General features: G+C 47.0%; 1 long non-coding RNA gene across 1 annotated transcript in view; it reads right to left on the bottom strand.

Annotated features, from left to right (window-relative positions):
- Positions 1 to 1233: 1233 nt before the first annotated feature.
- The window catches only part of LOC136631998 (uncharacterized), a 63432-nt gene continuing 43664 nt past the window's right edge, over positions 1234 to 21001 (bottom strand). Inside the window, exon 2 of the long non-coding RNA XR_010793126.1 lies at positions 1234 to 3567. This is a non-coding gene — a long non-coding RNA (uncharacterized lncRNA). The remainder of the gene's footprint in view (positions 3568 to 21001) is intronic.

Below are 21001 nucleotides of genomic sequence, written 5' to 3'. Positions count from 1 at the left end.
GGGGAGGTAGAGCCAGCAAAGGAGACACTGAAAGAGCGGTCAGATAGGTAGGAGTAGAACCAGGAGAGAGCAGTGTCCTTTAGTCCAATGGAGTGATGCATACTAAGGAGGAGCTTGTGGTCAACAGTGTCAAATGCTGCAGAGAGATTGAGAAGGATCTGTAGGGAGTAGTCGCCCCTCGATTTGGCCGTCAGGAGATCGTTTGACACTTTAGCCAGGGTGGTTTTTGTTGAGTTTAGGGGGCGGAAGTTAGACTGTACGGGGCTGAGAAAACAGTTTTATGAAAGATAGCTTATAAAGCGGGAGAAAACCATAACTAAATGACTTTCTGTACTCTAATAACAATGAATGACTTGACTGACTCTGTTCTTTAGGGCTAATGACACGACTGTGATGACCGCACCCTCTAATGATGAAGGTGGAGACATCAGAGTCATGTCATTATCACTAAAAAGCAGAGTTAATCCGTTATCTAATGATAATGCAATGACAATAAAAGCCGTTTTACGCACAACGATTATCGCTCAAAATTCACTCAAAAGCCATCTTTTAGGTCGCCTGCAGACAAGCGGGTCGGATCCGGCGGCGAGAATTCTCGCCGCTGGACCCGACCCGAGCGCATGCAGGGATGAGCGTGTACTCACCCACGCCCGGCGGCCCCGGCTCTTTCATGTGCCGAGCCTCGCACAAAAATAGGACATGCCGCAGTTTGTTTGCCGCGCAAGATTTCGCGCGGCCAAACCGCGGCCATCTGCATAGGATTGCGTTTGTTAACGCAATCCTATGCAGGCTTTGAGTGGCGGAAATCCCGCGGGAAATCCCGCTGCGGGATTTCCGCTCGTCTGCAGGCGGCCTTAAGTGATAATCATTGTGTATAAATGTGCGCCCATCATGCACTTACCATGCACTTTTTGTCCATCGCTGACTTCGGGTCTGCATGAAATCCTCAGGACGATAAGATAAGAAGCACCGTGTGTTGATTTCTCCATGGACAGGGCTGGTAACATTCTTTAACAACTGTTAACAGTTGCTGTCCCCCTGGAGAATAATAGCGATGTATTTAGAGAACAGACCACCCGCTGTTCTCTAAATACATGCACATGAAGTACTAAAGGGCTGATTAGCCCAGTAGTAGTTATGCAAAATGGCATCCGAGTTCAGAACATCTCACAGAAATTGCGTTAATTCAACTGTTTAATAATTCATGTGTTGCCAAAATAAATCAAAACAGTGGTGGAAACCAAATTTTATTACACAACATGGACAACAAGAAGACACGGCTCTGTGTTCATTGTAACATTGTACACTTATAACATGTATTGGTTCTTTAAAAGGACTGATATATGGACACTGATTGGTTAAGAAGCTGTCACCATGCAATTGCGTCCGCTAACCAGAAGCAGAACTCCGGGCCCCAATGTAATAGATCCCCCACCTACCGTGCGCCATTTATCATTCTGTTATTTGGTCAGGGGTTTGAGCCCCTTCTGGACTGCATCCGCTATAGCTGCACTAAAGGGAGACCCAGGCAAAGTCTTACTGTTTCAGGTGTCACATGATCTTCCTTTACCTGAGCTGTAAAAAGTACGAAAATAAAGCCAGCGGCAGAATAATGCTCTTAATTCTGTACACTTAGGGCGGCTTCACACGGACGTATTTCTACGCACAAATTTTGGAATACGCATTGAATAGAGCTCATTGATCTCAACGGGTTCGTTCAAATGCGGGATTTTTTTAATGCTATTTTGGCCGCGCAAAAAAAAAGAAGCTCTATTTTCCTGCATATTCGCACACCAATTGTCCCCATGGAAGTCCACGGAGATATGCAGGAAATACGCAAGGGGATGTGTGAAGAAGACCACATCTGAACCCCATTAGCCATTTCAATTGGTGCATTTATTTACTGCGAATGAACTTGCCCTGTGGAAAAGATACAGTAAAATGCACGAATACGTGCGCAAAAACCTCGTTTATAGTGCAAAAATGTTGCTCTAAGCTGCGCAATTGTGCTTATATACGTGTGATGCCCTTAAAGGGGCAATTCTATGCCAGACAGACATTAAAGGAGTATTTTATCCACAAAGTAACTTGCCAATCAGTGGGGTCCAACTGGTGAGACCGTAACCGATCCAGAGAAATCACCCCTGGCACGTCCCTGAGGTTTGATAGCGATGGCCGCGCCATTCACTTCAATAGGAATTCCCAGATATTGTCAAGCGCTTGAACTCCACTATCTCCAGCATTCCCATTGAAGTGAATGGCACCGTGGCATGCGTGCCCGGCCACCACTATCAAACATCAGGGGTGCACCAGGGGCAAGTTCTCTGGATCAGTGGGGGACCCAACAGTCAGACCCCTACTGACTAGCAAGTTATTCCTGTCCTGTGGTTTGCTGAGATGGGAATACCCCTCTAAGGGACCTTTCACACTGGACGGAATTACGCAGCAGGACGCCGCCAAATCCGAAGCTGCAGAATCTTACACCAAAATCCGCACGTCTAACTGCAGATTTTGACGCAGAACTTTAAGGCATTTTCAATTCTGCATCAAAATCCACCGGAGCCTGCGGGGTCCGAGGTCACATGACGCTGGTGTAAACAACGCGTTACACCTGTTATGTTTGAGGGCTTCCTCAGACGACTGCATGTGCGCGTGTTTTTTGCGCGTGTAAAGTATACGCACGCAATGAGCAGAGAATAGAAGCCATTGATGTCAATGAAATACTCTGAATGCTCGCGCAAAAAATAGGCATTTTCCTGCATATTTGCGCACCAAGGGCTGCATAGAAGTTTTTGGGAGGTGCGCAAAAGTGCAATACGCTGCGCAATTCCACAATAAAATGAACATCTGGACCTCATTAGACTAAATAGCCTTTTAAATCACAGAAACAGCATATTGCCGCATGTGAACTGGCACCGCATGCGTAAAAGGTACAGTACTATGCGCTGATACGCGCTTGAATCTATCTCATCGAGCCGCATTGACTGCGCAAATATGTTGCGCTGAGATGAGGCTATTTGCGCATACGCTCATCTGAAGTCGCCCTAAAGGAGGATTCCGGTTTTAGCAAATAAATGTTATGTTTTCTAAAGTGATACAATTTACAGATATACTTTCTTTATCAGTTCCTCGTGTTTTCCAAGATCACTGCTTGCTGTCATTCAAGAGGAATCTCAATCCTTTGGCTTATTACATCCGATCCTCAGAGCGCAGTCAGGCAGCTGCGTGTCTATCCCTGGACCACCGCTGATTTTTATTCCCGGGGAGCAAACAATAAATGTTCCTATTGAATGACAGCAAGCAGAGATCTTGAAAACTGCGAGGAAATAATAGGCCAAAAAATGCGTCTATTTTGGTACTTGCTACAAAGACTTCTCAAGGGTTAAGAAATGGCTTTCATAAGGAGAAGCGCAGCCAGCAGCAGGAGGGCCGGAGCGAGGGGGTCTTTCCCACTGGAACATGTAAAAGTGATTTCAGTTGTCTGTGCTCCATATTGAAATCCTCGGTCCTTACCGCACCATTCCGGCGTGCCGCAGCCACTCACTGAGGTTGTAGAAGAAGTTTTTCCTGTATAAAGAAAAAATGGGTAACGCCACCTTATCTCGGAGGTTCAGGCGGATCGTGAACTTAAAGGGGTTTCTTATGTTTGTATCAATAATACTTAAAGGGAATGTATCATCTACACCATGCTGCCTAAAGTATGGGGGCGCACGTAGAAGGCGATGTTAGGCCACCATTGGCATCAGAGACTGCAGTCACCCTACTCGGCCGCTTCCCACCAAATTCCCATAATGTGTGGAAGCAGAGGCGTTACTTGAAGCTGCTGAGCCCCAGGGCAAATTCTGGAACCGGGCCCCCAACTATATGATAGTATTAGTTTGCAATATGTCACAGTAGGGTTCAGTTAAGTCTCTAAGACATAGCTTTTATTGAAAAACTAAATAAAAAGGAGTTTGTATCACAAAGTCCTAAACTCTAGACACACAAATACATAAATAAATAAAAAACTGCACCCCTATGTCAAATGAGGGGAAAGCAGTATATGCGTTGCCTAGGAACCGATATTTTCTACCAGCGGAATTAAAGTTTCCATCTTTGTTCTCCGTGGTATATATCCTAGAGCTAGTTGGATAGGCTCATTAAGAATGGTGTTCCAGCTTATATAGACAGCTATAGATATTCAATGGATGGGGGACTTGTATCCGCTTTTTAGAGCACGTGCGTTATTCCTCCCATATAGAGAAAAATGCATAGACTGTCAAAAAATGCCGTAGGTGAGATAATATTCACACTACTTTGGCTAGTTTCAGAGAAATCAGATATAAAGCTGATATTAGAATGCTGTAGCTTGCCAATGCTTTTTGTGAGTTGTAGCCACCAAAAGTTATAATGCAGTACACCAAACTGCCAGCTCAATTATTTTGTAGGTTCGAAAATCATTGGTTCAACGCGTTTCCGCTACCTATAACGTAGCCTCATCAGGAACCATAAGAGAATTTTTACAAACAAATCAGCTTCCAGCTAAACGGTTAATCCCCAGATTGGGATATTGTAACCTTTAGGAGGAGGGAGGTAGACAATCCTATCACTAGGTAGATCAAGGTAAATGAACCCAATTTCCCCCCAAGAAAGTAGCTTCCAGCTAAACGGTTAGTCCCCAGATTGGGAAATCATAACCTTTAAAGAGAGGGAGGTAGACAAATCTATCACTAGGTAGATCAAGATAAATACACCCAGTTTCCCCCCAAAGATAGCAGGAACAAAAACAAAAAAAGGCAGCAGCACCAGCCTCTGTGGTAGACTGGCGGCTATCAACGCGTTGAACCAATGATTTTCGAACCTACAAAATAATTGAGCTGGCAGTTTGGTGTACTGCATTATAACTTTTGGTGGCTACAACTCACAAAAAGCGTTGGCAAGCTACAGCATTCTAATATCAGCTTTATATCTGATTTCTCTGAAACTAGCCAAAGTAGTGTGAATATTATTTCACCTACGGCATTTTTTTGACAGTCTATGCATTTTTCTCTATATGGGAGGAATAACGCACGTGCTCTAAAAAGCGGATACAAGTCCCCCATCCATTGAATATCTATAGCTGTCTATATAAGCTGGAACACCATTCTTAATGAGCCTATCCAACTAGCTCTAGGATATATACCACGGAGAACAAAAATGGAAACTTTAATTCCGCTGGTAGAAAATATCGGTTCCTAGGCAACGCATATACTGCTTCCCCCTCATTTGACATAGGGGTGCAGTTTTTTATTTATTTATGTATTTGTGTGTCTAGAGTTTAGGACTTTGTGATACAAACTCCTTTTTATTTAGTTTTTCAATACAAGCTATGTCTTAGAGACTTAACTGAACCCTACTGTGACATATCTATTTTTCATCAAGGTGTTCGTCCTGCAACTGTGAAACCCCTAGTTTGCAATATGTGGAAGAGAGACCTTATGTGCCCCCTAGGGCTAATGGGCCCATGTGCGACCGCACCCCCTATCCTTACACCCCTGTTTGGAGGGATTTGCCTTCGTTCCTCGAGGAGAGCTTCGCATACTAATGTGGGGGATGATGGGCGTGTTGGGTGTGCACCGATACAGTTGTAGTTCTTCCCAAAATGGGATTGAGATCCGGACGTTGGGCCAGCCAATGAAGTTTGCAGACATTCTGCTCCTCAAACCAAGCCTAAAACCCTGTGTGCCGTATGGCATGGTGCTCGGTCATGTTGGTAGAGACACGGAGCTCTAGCAGAGAAATGCCACAGGTCAGGTAATGCCACATTGTCCCGGATATCTCTGTTCCCATTGGCGTTAAGGTGGATTTCACTATAACCAATGGTCCCAGTTAGAGATGAGCGAGTATACTCGCTAAGGCACATTACTCGAGCGAGTAGTGCCTTAGCCGAGTATCTCCCCGCTCGTCTCTAAAGTCCGGGGACTGGCGCAGGTGACAGGAGAGTTGCGGCGGGGAGCAGGGGGGAGCGGGGGGGAGAGAGGGAGAGAGAGATATCCCCTCCGTTCCTCCCCGCTCTCCCCCGCTGCTCCCCGCCCCCCGCCGGCCCCAAATCTTTAGAGACGAGTTGGGAGATACTCGGCTAAGGCACTACTCGCTCGAGTAATGTGCCTTAGCAAGTATACTCGCTCATCTCTAGTCCCAGTCCTTCCCAACAGAAACCCCCCAACACCATAACAGAATCTCCTCCAAACTTCACTGTTGAGGCGATGTAGCCGTATATAGTGATATGGAGCATGCTGGTATAACCTGGCACACGATATACCAACATGGTTGATATCACTATTTACAGGATGTATAACTTATACCAGCTGTACATATATAATTATATACAGGAGATACCCAGGTCACATCAGCATGCTCCATATCACTATATAGAGGGGGATGTACGTCTCCCTGTATATAGTGATATGAATATGCTGGTATAACCTGGGTATCCCCTGTATATAATTATATATGTACAGCTGGTATAAGCTATACATCTCCCTGTATATAGTGATATGGAGCATGCTGGTATACCCTGGCCCAGGATATACCAACATGGTTGATATCACTATATACAGGATATATAACTTATACCAGCTCTACATATATAATTATATATAGGAGACAGTTAGGGTGGTTTCACATCTGCATTGGGGATTCTGCTATTCGGGAGCAAGAAAGGAGAATCCCCACGGCCGAACGGCTCCGTTTCTGGATGGAACTGAACAGCACCAGACGGACTCCATTGACTATAATGGGGTTTGTCCGCTATCCGTCCAGCTGCCTGGCTGCATGCAGCGCTTTTTCATCTGGTATTTTGAGCCCGATCTGTGACAGAATCTCCAGATGAATTGTGTACAATGAGGTTCTGCAGCAGCGGAGTTGATGTCTTATGTTCTACTAAAGTGTGTTCTGTGAGGGTCTGCAGTAGCTAAGCTGTGTATTGTGACTATTTGCAGCTAAGGTGTGTACAATGGTTGGGGTGTGTAATTTGAAGTTCTGCAGGAGCTGAGACGTATTATGAGACTATGTAGTAGGGGAGAAGCCTATTATGACGTTCTGCAGCAGCTGAGGCGTATTATGAGACTATGTAGTAGGGGAGAAGCCTATTATGATGTTCTGCAACAGCTGACGGATATTATGAGATTCTGTAGTAGGGGAGACCCCAATTATGATGTTCTGCAGCAGCTGAGGTGCATTATAAGATTATGTAGTAGGGGAGAAGACTATTATGATGTTCTGCAGCAGCTGAGGCATATTATGAGACTCTGTAGTAGGGGAGAAGCCTATTATGATGCTTTGCAGCAGCTGAGGCATATTATGAGACTCTGTAGTAGGGGAGAAGCCCACGTTGTGTAGAATCGCCTCTTTCCAAGCGGATCTTCGTTTAAATGGCGAATTCAAACCGTTGACGTTTAATGACAGGAGTTTCACATCCATGACGTTGGCAATTGAAGATAGCACTGCAGCCGTGGGAGATCTTGGTGTATAGTGATGCCTGTGGAAACAAAACAACGGAAAAAACCAAACAAGGTCCTCCTTTCGTATAACTCTGCTAGGCAGATGTAGGTTTGACACAGAAGTCAATTTGAAGAGGACAAGAACGATAAACAGTTTAAAAGGAACAAAGCAAGACAGGACTTGCATTTTCACTGGGGGGTGAAAAGTCCAGCTACAGCGGGCAGGCACTTCATGTGGAAATGTTTCGTAATCAGCGAAGCAAATTATCAGGATTTATTTCAGAGAGGAGAAATCACGGTTTCCACTTTGTTGGTGAGTTTTAGCTGCAGCGGCGGCTGGTGAGTGGGGTGTTTCCTGGGTTGTTATTCCCCAGGACCTCAGGGTGTCAGTTGCAGATTTTGGATCTTGGAAAATGTGGTGGGTGCTGTCTTTAGTAGCTATGATTTTGGTTGGGAATTCCCACTTATAGGGAATATTCGCTTTTCTCAAGGCAGCGGTTACTTCTGCAAAGTTCCTTCTTGTTTCTAGTGCTGCTTGAGAAAGATCGGTAAAGAGACGCAGGTCAGAATATGGTTGTGTCTATTTCTATCCTCCAAATCTGTTAATTTGAGTTGTGATTTGGTGACTTTTTCTTCTAGTTCGGAGTGCGCATCAATCAGTGAGTTGTGCGAGGTAACTATTTCTTCCATTTTCTTTTAATTTTTTTCTATCTTATTGGTAATATCCAGAACTGAAGAATTTCCTTTAGAGGTCAGGACTAGTATATCGGCTTGTATGGTATCTCTAAGGGCCATTACCGCCTCTTTTATGTATATTTCAGTCACTGGTTTGTTTGATGCTGTCAGATTACTCAGTCCTCCCTCCACAGCTTTCTCATACGCATTATCATTTTCACTTTCATCACCTTCGGCAGTGGACATCCTCTGCCATTGTTTTTCTGGTCTGCTAGTGGGTGATCTGCCCTTTTATGATAATATGGTCAGCGCCATCTTAGGTGGTGAGGGTTTTAAGTTATTATTGCCTTTATCTACTGACCTCATGCTCTCCGGTGAAGACAGGTCCTGCTGAGCATCGCTGCCGGCTCTGTTCATGTCTCCAGAGGCTCTTTCCTCCGTTTCTACTTCTATTGCAGCCCCGATGCAGTCACCGCTCTCCTTCTCCAAGGGATCGGAAGTCAGCGCTTCTCCCGCGGCCATTACTGGAGGGGACCCGCGCGCCATGAAAAAGGTCTCCAATCTTGCTGAAGCGGGTTTAGATGCTCTTCTTCTGGACATCACTGTAGTCCTGAAGCCTTCATGGAGTTTTTGTGTGATAGCTGATCTCTGATGAGTGCTCTGAGCAGCTAGAAGTGCCTTTGCCGAGCGGAGCTTAGGGTTTCACTGCCGTCTCGGTGCCTCTCCAAGCCACGCCCCCCTTCCCCCCCTGGCTGCTCCTTTCTTTCATTTTGGGCCCCGTTGAGCATAAAGACATAAGTTTAGAGCCACAATGGTTATGTTTCTGAACACAAGACAAACGGGGTATCCATTTTGGGGTGTAAATTCTGATTTTCATGTGCACAATAAGAAAAGCTGCCTTTAAAATGACCTATTTGCAAAAATATGAAGTTTTATTTTTTTCTCCTCTAAATTGCCTGAGCTCCTAAAAAAACTGTTGGTGTCAAAATACTCATGACACCTCTAAATGAATATATTAAGAGTGTAGTTTTTAAAATGGGGTAAGTTGTGGGGGTATCTATCATTCTGACACCTATGAGCCTTTGCAATCTTGGCTTGGTGTAAGAAAACAAAATAATGCTAAATAAAAACGGTGGGGTCAAAATACTCATGACACCCCTTAGTGAATATAACAAGGGGTTTAGTTTTCAAAATGGGGTCACTTGTGGGGGTATCTATCATTCTGACACCTATGAGCCTTTGCAATCTTGGCTTGGTGTAGGAAACAAAGTGTTCGTCAAAATGTTAATCAATGTTATATTAATATGTCTCCTCAATGGTTAAAAAAAACTAAAGTTTTTCAAATGTGTGTCCAGAAAAAAGTAAACAGATGGAAATATACAGTATATCTTATCAAAATTTTGTACAGTTTGTTTGCACATATCTAAGATATCGCAATTGAAAATGTAAAAAAAAAAGACCATTTTTAAAACATTTTCCCAATTTTGGGGCTTTTAATAAATATACACAAAATGTTTTGACTATTTTTACCACCTGAATGAAGTGCAATATGTGGTGAAAAAACAATAACAGAATCACTTGGATATGCAAAACCTTAACTGAGTTATACTATGTTAAAGGGACACATGTCAGATTTTCAAAATTTGGCTTGGACATTAGGGCATTAACAGAATGACAATTGTATACTACTGAACCTTGGAATCTTTCTCCTGTAGCTTTAGCTGTAGAATTGAGTAGAACAGCTGTAGTACAACCTGTGACTGGATAGACCAAACATCCCCGGTGGCAAGTTAATATGACAAAGTAGAACTAATAAACTTTTTGAATTTAGGGATGAAGATGGTAGATAGTAACATAGTTCGTAAGGCTGAATGAAGACAATGTCCATCTAGTCCAGCCTGTCTAGCCTCCTGTTATGTTGATCCAGAGGAAGGCAAAAAAGCCAAGAGCAGAAGCCAATAGCCCATTTGGGGAAAAAAATTCCTTCCCAACTCCCTAATGGCAATCAGACTGTTCCCTGGATCAACCCCTAATAGTTCCTACCTGCCTGTATACCCGGATTAACAAATAACCTAAGATTTATAACCTATAATATCCTTCCTCTCCAGAAAGACATCAAGTCCCCTTTTAAACTCCTATATGGATTTTGCCATCACCACTTCCTGAGGCAGAGAGTTCCACAGTCTAACTGCTCTAACAGTAAAGAACTCCTTCCTATGTTGGTGATGAAACCTGCTTTCCTCTAAACGTAGCGGATGTCCTCTTGTTACCGTTGCGGTCCTGGGTATAAACAGATCCTGGGAGAGATCCTTGTATCGTCCCCTCATGTACTTATACATGGTTATTTGGTCGCCTCTTAACCTTCTTTTTTCTAGAGTAAATAGTCCCAATTTTGATAGCCTCTCTGGGTATTCCAGTCCCGTCATTCCATGTATTAGTTTAGTTGTCCTTCTTTGAACCCCCTCCAGTACTGTAACATTTTTCCTGAGCACCGGTGACCAGAACTATACACAGTATTCCATAATAAACCCCTCAGAATTCTTGAAATGGGTACTGTTCCAATAGATGGGATGCAGATAAGCTTCTCTGTTCAAAGTAAATTAGAAATTGTTCAATCTGGTAATAGTGTAGGAACTAGTGAGATTTAAAAGATTCCCTCTATTCTTTTACAAGAATTACATAACTCTTCCTGGCCTTATGCAATCACCAATTGCAGATGCTACACAGTGTATATAGTTGGGACGGTATTATAGATTTGAAGGAGAAGTAAGGGAGTCCTGAGAAGCAAATAATGGAGTGAGACTTGGAGCACAAGATCTCACTGAAGGTCAGCCTGTAGTCACTTGTAGCTCTAAAGCTTATTCTGAAGAACTTACTGCACGTAACGATACTGCTTGGTGTTTGTTTCCTGATACTATATTATTTGCATATATTGCAGATGCCTTTATACATGAGAAGCAGGTTAAACTCCCTGAGGAAATGTATGCAGAACATGGTAATAAGACATAAAGTTGGATGCCACAATGTGTACGTGTGATATGTACACTAGCTAAGTTGGAATCAGCAATAAAGGTGTGGCAGAATGATTGGAGTTCCTTCACATGATGCAGACAACAAAAAGCTAAATTTCACACATATGCACTGGTTATGGAAAACAAGTGCAGCTTTGGGTGGTCCTATAGGCATGATATTCATGATACTCTTTGAGAAACACTCACTTGATAGAAGCACAAGGAGATGCCTTTGATAAATAATATAACAGATACCGTGTTTGATAGTTGAGAATGAGTATACAGCATCACAAGGAGGGTTGTGCCAAATAGTGGGCCCATCATGTTGTCATTATATTAATCCATCAGGAACATTGTTGATTACACATGACATAGAACAAGCCAGAAATGTGAAGGAACTGTATTGTAAAGCACTATCTGAAAAGGGAAATGGCATGGCCAGAATGGTTATCTTATTTAAATCCACTAAATTGGTTTCAAGGATTGGGTAGTATGTAGAGATGAGTGAGCATACTCGATAAGGCAAACGAATCGAGCGAGTAGTGCCTTATTCGAGCACCTGCCCGCTCGTCTCTAAAGATTCGGCTGCCGGCGCAGGTGAGAGGTGAGTTGCGGCGGTGAGCAGGGTGGAGCGGGGAGGGGGGGAGAGAGAGATCTCCCCTCCATTTCTTCCCGCTCTCCCCCGCAAGGTGTTGAGAACTGCGGATATCTGTCATCACCTTAAAGATTGAAAGAAAGTCACATATTGTTATATACACAAGAGCATTCAATAGACTATTATTGAACTTCTATTCTTTATGGACTAAGAAACTAACCACATGAGATCAACTCAATATTTGCATACTGTATATATAAAGAAGAAAGCCCTCACTGAGTCACTGACTGACTGACTGACTGACTGACTGACTCGCCAAAAGTTCTCCAACTTCCCGATGTCGTAGAAAAATGAATTTTGGCACAAGCGTAGATTATCTCCAATATAGGAAAAGCTAATGGGTCCCAACTCGATTATTCAATTCTAGCGCAAAAGAATTAGCGGCGAAATTTAACGTACATAATCTAAATCTCTCACTTCCCAATGTCATAGAACCGTGAAATTTTGCACGAGCATTGAATATGTCATAAATAGGAAAAGTTAATGGGTCCCAACTCGATTATTCAATTCTATGCGAAAAAGAATTAGTGTCCAAATTTTACGTACGGAATGTAATTTTCTCACTTTCCGGTGTCATAGAAACATGAAATTTGGCATAAGCATTGATTATGTCATAAACAGGAAAAGTTATTGGGTCCCAACTCGATTATTCAATTCTAGCGCAAAAGATCTAGCGTCCAAATTTTACGTACAAAATCTAATTTTCTTACTTCTTGGTGTCATAGAAACATGAAATTTGGAACGGGCATTGATTATGTCATAAATAGGAAAAGTTAATGGGTCCCAACTTGATTATTCAATTCTAAGTCCAAAAGAATTAGCGTCACAATTTTACGTATGGTATCTAATTCTCTCACTTCCTGATGTCATTTTATATAAAGGAAACATAGCATGGTTACCTCCCCGTGGTGTTTCCTGGGTAACGCAAGAACTATACAAAATGGTGAACATATATTTTTCCCATTATCTCTAAAGTAACCACGACTTCATAAGATTTTCCGTGTGAACACCAGATAAACACCAGTACCAAACTGACTCGGGCGAAGCCGGGTATATCAGCTAGTTATGTCATAAATAGGAAAAGCTAATGGGTCCCAACTAGAGATGAGCGAACGTACTCGTCCGAGCTTGATGCTCGGGCGAATATTAGGGTGTTCGTGATGCTCGTTACTCTTAACGAGCACCACGCGATGTTCGGGTTACTTTCACTTTCATCTCTGAGACGTTAGCGCGCTTTTCTGGCCAATTGAAAGACAGGGAAGGCATTACAACTTCCTCCTGTGATGTTCCAGCCCTATACCACCCCCCTGCTGTGAGTGGCTGGCGAGATCAGGTGTCATCCGAGTATAAAAATCGGCCCCTCCCGCGGCTCGCCACACATGAGGTCTGACATAGCTGAGGGAAAGTGCTGTCTTAGTGGAGCTGCTATAGGGAGAGTGTTGGGGTTCTTGAAGCCTACACTAACTCCTAACGGTCCTTCTTAGGGCCACATCTAACCGTGTGCAGTACTGTGGAGGCTGCTTTTTTGCAGTGTTGCACCCGTTTTTTTTTTGGTATCTCGGCCGTGCAGAGCATTGCGCCCTGCAGTAATACTACAGGGACAGAAGTGGTGGTTAGGCAGGGAGAGTGTTAGGAGTGATTGTAGGCTTCAAGAACCCCAACAGTCTTTCTTAGGGCCACATCTAACCGTGTGCAGTACTGTGGAGGCTGCTTTTTGCAGTGGTGCACATTTTTTTTTTTCCAAATCGGCCGTGCAGAGCATTGCGCCCTGCAGTAATACTCCAGGGACAGAATTGTGTAGGCAGGGACAGAAGACATATATTATTGATTGAATAGACGCAGTGGGCCTTTTCTAAAAAAAAAAAGGGCAAAAAATCTATTTGGCCTGCCTCTCACAGTGCTTAGCGTTCTGGGTACGTGTGTGCTGGGTGGAGAACTTAAAAAAAATCATACGCAGCCAGCTAAGTTTTACAGCAGGCTTGCGCCAATTTGTTTCCTGCCTGTGAAATCACCGCTCTGCTGCAGTTAATAAGAGTGCAACACTGCAGTTCTGTGACACACTACAGGGCCACAACACATATATTATTGATTGAATATACGCAGTGGGCCTTTTCTAAAAAAAAAAGGGCAAAAAATCTATTTGGCCTGCCTCTCACAGTGCTTAGCGTTCTGGGTACGTGTGTGCTGGGTGGAGAACTTAAAAAAAATCATACGCAGCCAGCTACGTTTAACAGCAGGCTTGCGCCACATTATTTCTTACAGCGTTCTGTTTCTGAATTACTGGTAATACAGCATGCTGAGGGGTAGGGGTAGGCCTAGAGGACGTGGACGCGGCCGAGGACGCGGAGGCCCAAGTCAGGGTGTGGGCACAGACCGAGCTCCTGATCCAGGTGTATCGCAGCCGACTGCTTCGGGATTAGGAGAGAGGCACGTTTCTGGCGTCCCCACATTCATCGCACAATTAATGGGTCCACGCGGGAGACCTTTATTAGAAAATGAGCAGTGTGAGCAGGTCCTGTCGTGGATGGCAGAAAGTGCTTCCAGCAAGCTATCGTCCACCCACAGTTCTGCGCCGTCCACTGCTGCAAATCCGAATCCTCTGGCTGCTGCTCCTCCTTCCTCCCAGCCTCCTCACTCCACTACAATGACACATTCTCAGGAGCGGGCAGACTCCCAGGAACTGTTCTCGGGCCCCTGCTCAGATTGGGCAGCAGTGGTTCCTCTCCCACCAGAGGAGTTTATCGTGGCTGATGCCCAACCATTGGAAAGTTCACGGGGTCCGGGGGATGAGGCTGGGGACTTCCGGCAACTGTCTCAAGACATTTCAGTGGGTGAGGAGGACGATGACGATGAGACACTGTTGTCTTTCAGTCAGGTAGTAGTGAGGGCAGTAAGTCCGAGGGAGGAGCGCACAGAGGATTCGGAGGAAGAGCAGCAGGACGATGAGCTGACTGACCCCACCTGGTTTGCAACGCCTACTCAGGACAGGTCTTCAGAGGGGGAGGCAAGGCCAGCAGCAGGGCAGGTTGCAAGAGGCAGTGCGGTGTCCAGGGGTAGAGGCAGGGCCAGACCGAATAATCCACCAACTGTTTCCCAAAGCGCACCCTCGCGCCAAGCCACCCTGCAGAGGCCAAGGTGCTCTAAGGTCTGGCAGTTTTTCACTGAGAGTGCAGACGACCGACGAACAGTGGTGTGCAACCTTTGTCGCGCCAAGATCAGCCGGGGAGCCACCACCAACAGCCTCACCACCACCAGCATGCGCAGACATCTGATGGCCAAGCACCCCACAAGGTGGGACGAAGGCCGTTCACCGCCTCCGGTTTGCACCGCTGCCTCTCCCCCTGTGCCCCAACCTGCCACTGAGATCCAACCCCCCTCTCAGGACACAGGCACTACCGTCTCCTGGCCTGCACCCACACCCTCACCTCCGCTGTCCTCGGCCCCATCCACCAATGTCTCTCAGCGCACCGTCCAGCCGTCGCTAGCGCAAGTGTTTGAGCGCAAGCGCAAGTACGCCGCCACGCACCCGCACGCTCAAGCGTTAACCGTGCACATAGCCAAATTTATCAGCCTGGAGATGCTGCCGTATAGGGTTGTGGAAACGGAGTCCTTCAAAAGTATGATGGCGGCGACAGCCCAGCGCTACTCAGTTCCCAGTCGCCACTACTTTTCCCGATGTGCCGTCCCAGCCCTGCACGACCACGTCTCCCGTAACATTGTACGCGCCCTCACCAACGCGGTTACTGCCAAGGTCCACTTAACAACAGACACGTGGACAAGCACAGACGGGCAGGGCCACTACATCTCCCTGACGGCACATTGGGTGAATTTAGTGGGGGCTGGGACAGAGTCAGAGCCTGGGACCGCTCACGTCCTACCCACCCCCAGAATTGCGGGCCCCAGCTCGGTGGTGGTATCTGCGGCGGTGTATGCTTCCTCCACTAAAGCACCCTCCTCCTCCGCAACCTCTGTCTCGCAATCTAGATGTGTCAGCAGCAGCAGGACGTCGCCAGCAGTCGGTGTCGCGCGGCGTGGCAGCACAGCGGTGGGCAAGCGTCAGCAGGCCGTGCTGAAACCACTCAGCTTAGGAGATAAGAGGCACATGGCCCACGAGCTGCTGCGGGGTCTGACAGAGCAGACCGACCGCTGGCTTGCGCCGCTGAGCCTCCAACCGGGCATGGTCGTGTGTGACAATGGCCGTAACCTGGTGGCGGCTCTGCAGCTCGGCAGCCTCACGCACGTGCCATGCCTGGCCCACGTCTTTAATTTGGTGGTTCAGCGCTTTCTGAAAAGCTACCCACGCTTGTCAGACCTGCTCGTAAAGGTGCGCCGGCTCTGCGCACATTTCCGCAAGTCCCACACGGACGCTGCCACCCTGCGCACCCTGCAACATCAGTTTAATCTGCCAGTGCACCAACTGCTGTGCGACGTGCCCACACGGTGGAACTCTACGCTCCACATGTTGGCCAGGCTCTATGAGCAGCGTAGAGCTATAGTGGAATACCAACTCCAACATGGGCGGCGCAGTGGGAGTCAGCCTCCTCAATTCTTTTCAGAAGAGTGGGCCTGGTTGGCAGACATCTGCCAGGTCCTTGGAAAGTTTGAGGAGTCTACCCAGGTGGTGAGCAGTGATGCTGCAATCATTAGCATCACCATTCCTCTGCTATGCCTCTTGAGAAGTTCCCTGCAAAGCATAAAGGCATACGCTTTGCGCTCGGAAACAGAGCCGGGGGAAGACAGTATGTCGCTGGATAGTCAGAGCACCCTCCTGTCTATATCTCAGCGCGTTGAGGAGGAGGAGGAGGAGCATGAGGAGGATGAGGAGGAGGGGGAAGAGACAGCTTGGCCCACTGCTGACGGTACCCATGCTGCTTGCCTGTCATCCTTTCAGCGTGTATGGCCTGAGGAGGAGGAGGAGGATCCTGAAAGTGATCTTCCTAGTGAAGACAGCCATGTGTTGCGTACAGGTACCCTGGCACACATGGCTGACTTCATGTTAGGATGCCTTTCTCGTGACCCTCGCGTTGCACGCATTCTGGCCACTACGGATTACTGGGTGTACACACTGCTCGACCCACGGTCTAAGGAGAACCTTTCCACTCTCATTCCCGAAGAGGAAAGGGGTTCGAGAGTGTTGCTATACCACAGGACCCTGGCGGACAAGCTGATGGTAAAATTCCCATCCGACAGCGCTAGTGGCAGAAGGCGCAGTTCCCAGGGCCAGGTAGCAGGGGAGGCGCGCAGATCAAGCAGCATGTACAGCACAGGCAGTGCAACACTCTTTAAGGCCCTGGACAGCTTTATGGCTCCCCATCAAGACTGTGTCACCGCTCCCCAGTCAAGGCTGAGTCGGCGGGAGCACTGTAAAAGGATGGTGAGGGAGTACGTAGCCGATCGCTCCACCGTCCTCCGTGACGCCTCTGCCACCTACAACTACTGGGTGTCGAAGCTGGACACATGGCCTGAACTCGCGCTGTATGCTCTGGAGGTGCTTGCTTGTCCTGCGGCTAGCGTCTTGTCAGAGAGGGTGTTTAGTGCGGCTGGGGGAATCATCACGGATAAGCGTACCCGCCTGTCAACCGACAGTGCCGACAGGCTTACACTCATCAAGATGAACAAAGCCTGGATTTCCCCAGACTTCTCTTCTCCACCAGCGGACAGCAGCGATACCTAAGCAATACGTAGGCTGCACCCGCGGATGCAAGCATCGTTCTCTATCACCATCAAGAACGGGGACATTTTTGCTTCATCAATCTGTGTATAATATTCCTCCTCCTCCTCCTGCTCCTCCTCCTGAAACCTCACGTAATCACGCCGAACGGGCAATTTTTCTTAGGGCCACAAGACTCAGTCATATAATTTTTTGAAACAATTTTTATACGTTTTAATGCTCTTAAAAGCGTTGAAACTTTAACTTGAACCAATTTTTATTTAAACTGGGCTGCCTCCAGGCCTAGTTACCAATTAAGCCACATTAACCAAAGCGATTAATGGGTTTCACCCGCCATCTTGGTTGGGCATGGCCAATTTTTCTCAGGTACATTAGTACTGTTGGTACACCAATTTTTTTGGGCCATCACCAACAGTGTAATCATAGTAATTTGTATGTTCTTCGCCTGCACTCATGGTACAGCAAGGTGTGTGGGGTTGGCCTACACTTTTGCTACATAAATGTAACTGGGGCCTTGTCTATACTGCAGCTACTGAAATGTGAAAGAGACTGTTATCTCCCTAAACTGCTGCAATGGGAATGTTACTGTGGCCTGCCTTGACTGCTACTACTACTGAAATGGAACTAAGACTGCGCTCCCACTATACTGCTGCTTCGGAATTGTTACTGGGGCCTGTCTAGGCTGCTACTATTACTGAAATGGAACTAAGACTGTGCTCCTCCTATACTGCTGCTTCGGAATTGTTACTGGGGCCTGTCTTGAGTGCTACTATTACTGAAATGGAACTAAGACTGCGCTCCCACTATACTGCTGCTTCGGAATTGTTACTGGGGCCTGTCTGGACTGCTACTACTACTGAAATGGAACTAATACTGTGCTCCCCCTATAATGCTGCTAGTGATATGTTAGTGGGGCCTGTCCCTAATGCTACCGCTGAAATGTTACTAATTATGGACTCTGCCTATACCGCTGCTAATGGTATGTCTCTGGGGTGTGGAAACAGAGGCTTCCCAAAGACATGATGGCGGCGAGGCCATTTCCCACCAACGCTGTTACTGTTAAAGTGCATATAACCACGGACAAGTGGAGAGGACACGTAGTGCCTCAAAAACATCCCCCTCCTCCTCCAACAATGAAAACATTCTTGGCAAATACCTTTGCATTGGTCCGTCTGGTGGCAGTCCAAGAATTTCACCTTTACCAACACAACAAGAGAGCCCCCCCACCATCCCCCCGCCACGGCGCACTTAATCCTGGCCACATTCCGAAAACCAACAAAATAAAACCGCGCTACTAAGTCCGCAGTCACCACCACATTACCACCAACGCGGTTACTGTTAAGGTGCATATAACCACGGACACGTGGAGAGGACACGTAGTGCCTCAAAAACATCCCCCGCCACGGCCCACTTAATCATGGCCACATTCCGAAAACTAACTAAATAAAACCGCGCTACTAGGTCCGCAGTCACCACCACTTTCCCACCAATTTGTACCTGCCAGTGTCTACGTATTAAAAACTCCGGTCTGACTGGGGCATGCAGTGTTGGCCGAAGCCCACCTGCATTAAGCACGACATTACCTCAGCTGTGATGGGCAATGCAATGGGATTTATTTATGTACCGCCGGTGGGTTCCAGGGAGCCACCCATGCTGTGGGTGCACACGGAGTTGAACCTACATGTGTCCACTTGTAAAGAACCCCAGTCTGACTGGGGCATGCAGTGTGGGCCGAAGCCCACCTGCATTAAGCACGCCATTACCTCAGCTGTGATGGGCAATGCAATGGGATATATTTATGTACCGCCGGTGGCTTCCTGGCACCCACCCATGCTGTGGGTCCACACGCAGTAGAACCTACATGTGTCCACTTGTAAAGAACCCCAGTCTGACTGGGGCATGCAGTGTGGGCCGAAGCCCACCTGCATTTAATCTGACGTTAGCTCTGCTGTCCAGGGCACTGCAATGGGATACATTTATGTACAGCCGGTGGGTTCCAGGGAGCCACCCATGCTGTGGGTGCACACGGAATTCCCATTGCGGAGTTGTACCGGGCTGTAACTATTTAAAAAAAACCGCGGTCTGACTGGGGCATGCAGACACCTTGACAGAATGAATAGTGTGTGGCACATAGGTTCCCCATTGCTATGCCCACGTGTGCAGCTCCAGATGGAGGTGGCACAGTATTGGATTTCTCATTGCTTCTGTACAGCATTGTGGACTATCACCCCGCCCCTTTTATGGGGGGGGGTCGCTGCCTAGCCATGCCAACCCTCTGCAGTGTGTGCCTGCGGTTCCTCTGGCAGACGCACTTATAAATAGTCAAGAAGTGGCAGCGGAGTGTCATGCAGGCAGTGATTGTGCTTTGTTGGAGGTAGTGTGGTGCTTAGCTAAGGTATGCATTGCTAATGAGGGCTTTTCAGAAGTAAAAGTTGTTGGGGGGGGGGGCACTCTTGCTGCTATTGTGGCTTAATAGTGGGACCTGTGAACTTGAGATGCAGCCCAACACGTAGCCCCTCGCCTGCCCTATCCGTTGCTGTGTCGTTCCCATCACTTTCTTGAATTGGCCAGATTTTCACACATGAAAACCTTAGCAAGCATCGGCGAAATACAAAAATGCTCCGGTCGCCCATTGACTTCAATGGGGTTCGTTACTCGAAACGAACCCTCGAGCATCGCGATAATTTCGTCCCGAGTAACGAGCACCCGAGCATTTTGGTGTTCGCTCATCTCTATTGACTACCTAAATATATCCCCCCCTCCCCCACAAACTCTGCGCCCTTTTCGGCGTTCGCAAATCTTAGATAAAAGTAATAATGTGAACTGCGTGGTATTTCCGAAGACAGGGGTAATTACAGAGGCTGGTTAAAATGGGCCCATGGGGCAATAAAACCGGGTATCCCCCCTCCTCTCATGCTTTTTGGGGGTATTTTGTGACCTCAGTAGCGGGTATGGGGTGTAAAAAGTGGCATTCCGTGAGTCTCCGTAAGCTTGCGGAGATGCGGCGGTCTCACACAGAAGGCGCTCAACAAGCTGCTCCTGGAACTGCATGAAGGCGAGCGTTCCCGGGGCTTCTTGTAAATTATGTATTACAGGTAGCGGTGTGAATAACGCCGTGCTCACGCAGCCGTAGGCAGAATCCGCTTGCGGAGGCCCGCAGCGGATCTCATCTGTGAGCCCGGCTGTGACCCTGCGTACGGCCGCGTAATGTACTGCGCATAACTGCATACTCAAGCAGGCGGTCATGCGCAGTACACCTTTTTTTTGTTTGTATTTCCCACACCGTCGCTTAGCGATGACGCGGGTACAAGGAGCACGTATACAAGGTAGTTGCGTATGGGCTGCGGGTATATCCGCGACCATGGAGCACAATGGGCTCTATGTTGCGGATAGCCACGGTAAAAGAGAACATGCTGCATTCTCTTTTCTGCGAGTGGATTACGCAATTCCGACCCGCTAATGTGAGCGGAATTGTGTAATCCAATGCGATTGATCTGCATATTAGCGCGGATAGGACACATGCATAATC

Source organism: Eleutherodactylus coqui, chromosome 6, assembly GCF_035609145.1.
Source record: "Eleutherodactylus coqui strain aEleCoq1 chromosome 6, aEleCoq1.hap1, whole genome shotgun sequence".
NCBI lineage: Eukaryota > Metazoa > Chordata > Amphibia > Anura > Eleutherodactylidae > Eleutherodactylus > Eleutherodactylus coqui.
Note: the sequence above shows the minus strand (reverse complement) of the source record. Positions and strands in the feature narration are given on the sequence as shown.